Source organism: Prunus avium, chromosome 1 (assembly GCF_965620075.1).
Source record: "Prunus avium chromosome 1, drPruAviu1.hap1.1, whole genome shotgun sequence".
Classification (NCBI taxonomy): domain Eukaryota; kingdom Viridiplantae; phylum Streptophyta; class Magnoliopsida; order Rosales; family Rosaceae; genus Prunus; species Prunus avium.
Window position 1 is genome coordinate 24033246 of NC_142284.1, and position 3788 is coordinate 24037033.

Below are 3788 nucleotides of genomic sequence, written 5' to 3' on the forward strand. Positions count from 1 at the left end.
ACTTATTATCCGTCAAGCAATAGTGTTTCCTGACGGGTAAAAAACGTCAACAAAGGCTTTTCTTGTCACTTAAAAAGCATCAACAAATATATTTCCTGACATTTAATAAATCTTTCTTGACGGTTCTTAGCCGTCAAGAGTTGTACAACTGAAATTAAAAAAAAAAAGAAAAAAAGAGAGCTTCCTGTACAACCAAAGTTTCAAAGGATTTAATAACTAAATGAATATATTAAAAAAATGTCAAGCTGAAATTTAATATCCATTAAAGTAGAATATTTTGATACAAACATTCAAAAACTCCTAATACATGGTGAAATAAACCAAGCTATCTAGTACGATAAAACATAAAACTTCTAACTTAGAAGCTTGACTTTCCATAACACTTGTCTTTGTAGTTTAAGTTTCCATGATCGTATCAATCTGCCAATAGATAAGACATAAATTTTAAAGAGTTAAGAGATACAACCAATGAAAACATCAAGCTTGTCCAACACCAATGGAGTCTCACTCTCATATCATGCACATATTCATTACCATATACAAATGCCCACTTCTTTTGATTCAAATGCAGAGAAAGACTTTAAGCCAACTATGCACAAAGTATGAGTACACACAATCACATTTCCTTTTACTTTTTAACTTTAAAAAACAATCACATCTCCTCAATTTATCAAATCTCTCTTTTACAGACCCCATTGTATTCGTTAAAAGAAGAGGAGATCCAATCAAATCTTTGAAGCTGAAACTTGCCATATAAAATAACAGATTAACCAATTCCTACCCAATCTGTGTTGTTTAGAAAGTTATTTGGAATTCTTTAAAGAGAGGAAACCAAAAGTCTAATCAATGAGAAAAATTATCACCACAATTAACAAAAAACATAAATTTAATTCCTTGACCTTTTTTCTTCAAGACTACCATCTGACCAGCTAATGTACTATAGCATGTACCTGCAAAATTAAAAAGCAACTCAAAATATTGCCCAATTGAATATTATAACAATAACTGCTACATAAGACCAAATAATTGAACCTAATAGTGATATCTATAGAAACAAAACTGTACATTTTGCATCTTAAAGTCAAGTGGCGAGACCAAAAAGAAAACAAAGAATTTTAATAATTTTAATTGTATAACCAAAATCCAAACTACCTAAATAAATTTTAAATAGAAAAAATAAAATAAAATGTACCTGTCTGCTGAAGGTTTAAGATTGGAATCATGCACTTGTTGTTCTGATGACTCCACATCTATCTTCACCATTCTCATCCTTTAAAATCCATGTACTCCTTATATCCCCAATAGCCATATTAAGAGAAAATAAATTTCAATATCCCTTTCTTCTACCTAGAAGACTAGGTAGCCATGCCTCAAGTAAAATCCATGTGTATAAGAAAAAGTTAAAAAGGAAAAATGAAAAATAAATAAATAAAATCAGGTTAAGAAAAAGTTAAAAGGAAAAATGAAAAATAAATAAATAAAATCAGGTTCTGTGGCTAGCTTAAGACAAACCTGAACTAGTAACATTGGTGGCCCAATAATTCAAACTCATACTAGGGCACCACAATATGTATTTTGCAACAAAAGTCCATGTTTTTTTAAAAAAAATTCAGTCTTTTCTTAGTCAATTTAGTGCTGAAATCTCCTATACCAGTACTTGAGTCAACAATTTGTCTCTCCTTTGTTTAAAGAATCCGTTATTGTTCTAACTTCTAAGCCACTTTTTTTCCACAAATGAAAACAAAAACAAAAACTCTGGTCAGCCTTTACTGAAATAACAGATCCAACTCTAAGAACATATATCTACCAATCTGGCGAAAAAAGAAGAAGAAAATAAATTCATTTTGTACCTGTATGTCATTGTGAAATTGTGAATCCGATTTTCAGCTACATAAAGAAAACTACATCAGCAAAGGCTACTAGTGTCATCTAATATATCAGCACAATAACCAATTTTTTCTCCTTCTCTGGACTGCCCTAACTCATAGCAACAATGCATTACTAATATGATATTATCATACCCACACAGGGTGTTTGGCCCGAAACTCATACAAACACAGAAAAGAAGGAGAAGAAAAAAAGAATGTTACTGGAACTTACAGCAGTGCAATTTTTCTCAAAAGCCACCTTGTACCAAGGCTGAATTTGAAGAGGTTTCCCCTGATTTCCACTAACGCATGCCTGAATTTTGCAAACCTAGAAATTTTTTGCAGATTTGACTCTATGGGCAACAATCGAGACCCAATTGGAAGTTTTTTGACCTAGAAATACTGAGAGATAGGAGAAAAGAACTTCTCGATCTCGTTTGGCGTCAAGATTTGAGAACCATGTATAAGGAAGAGAAAAAGACAGAGGTGAAGAGAAGAAGGGGAAAATAAGAAAATAAGGAAGAGAAATAGGGTAGCACCAGATCTAAAAATGGAGAAGTCTAGTTGTGCAGAAAAGATCAGGAGGCCATGGAAAGAAAGATAGAGGAGAAAAGCTCAGATCTGTGAACTTAGGAGAGAACCCTACAGTTCGTGAATTTTAGGAATGAGATTTATTATTTATTATTTTGTTGAAAGGAAAGATATTTAAGATACCAACTCAGCCGCTCAGTCCATCCAAAAAAAAATAATTAATTAAAAAATTATGCTGCTTAGTCAAAATGTTTTGTAGAAAACGTCAGGTTTTGTACAAAACGTCAAGTTTTATAAAGGTCTTACTTGATGGTTTTCTAAAAGCGTCATGTATATATAGTCTTACTTGACGGTATTCAATAAGCGTCATGATTATGCCACATATAGTTTACGCTTTTTAAAAAGCGTCAAAACCAAGCATTATAGTTGATGGTTTTTGCTAAAACGTCACCAATGAAGTGTCAACTAATCATGTTTTCCTTATAGTGCATGTTTATAATTGAGTGATGCATTGAAGCCCTCTTCTGAGTGATTCATTTGTGAGAGGACAACTTTGGTGAGATTTGAAGTTGCATTTGTGTTTGGTATGATTTTTGAAATTGTGTAAAAACTAAGATTGGGGAATTTGTTGCATTTGGCTATCACACTACTACACTTTGAGCGTGTTGTGTTTTGAACTTTGCCACCTTCTAAATATTGTTTAAAAACTGAGCTTTTATTTTTGAGTCATGTGCATGAGTCATTTCTCTTCATAAAATGTTCGGAAAGATTGTTTTGAGTTTTTAATTATTTCTGTTTTTATGTTTCTTTTATTTTGGTTTTTATTTTTATTTTTTTGTTTTGTTTTGTTTTTGTAATTATTTTTGTTTTTGTTTTTCTTTTATTTTGCTTAAGGACTAACAAATCTAATAAGTTTTCTAACCACTTTGTTTTGTAGAGTTAGTGAAACGTTTGTGGGTATCGTTTCTGTTAAACCCTCAGGAGACACAACTCCTCCTACTAGGGATGCCTAGAGGTTTAAAGGCTTGTTGCATATGCTGAATGCAATCGAGTTACCTGCGGAAGTGGTTTAGTTAACTTCTTGTTTTGCTTTTACCTTTGTTTTCCTTTTGTTTTGCTCGATCTCTAGAACTACCCAAAACACCAACCACTCCAATTAGGAACGAACTGCCTTTGAACTTGAATTGTCCAATTTCTTACACCTATTGATTTCGGATCGAGCCCAAGACTTGGGCAACATCATAATATGGTGGGAGGAGTCATTTGCTTAGTTTTCAGTGAAATCCGATCTCTAGAACTATGAAATACACCAACCTCTCCGATTAGGAACGAACTGCCTTTGAACATATATTGTCCAATTTCTTATACCAATTCATTTCGGATAGAGCC

At 32.6% G+C, this 3788-nt stretch overlaps 1 long non-coding RNA gene across 3 annotated transcripts; it reads right to left on the reverse strand.

Moving 5' to 3' along the window:
• Positions 1 to 227: 227 nt before the first annotated feature.
• LOC110759400 (uncharacterized) lies at positions 228 to 2657 on the reverse strand. Of its 3 annotated transcripts, XR_002527108.2 has the most exons (4): positions 2101 to 2555; positions 1193 to 1887; positions 900 to 950; positions 228 to 420 (listed from the first exon to the last, which is right to left on the reverse strand). It is a non-coding gene; the product is annotated as an uncharacterized LOC110759400 (long non-coding RNA). The 3 variants fall into 3 exon arrangements; XR_015833165.1 differs by having other exon boundaries at positions 228 to 950; XR_015833164.1 differs by having other exon boundaries at positions 228 to 1887; positions 2101 to 2657.
• Positions 2658 to 3788: the final 1131 nt, after the last annotated feature.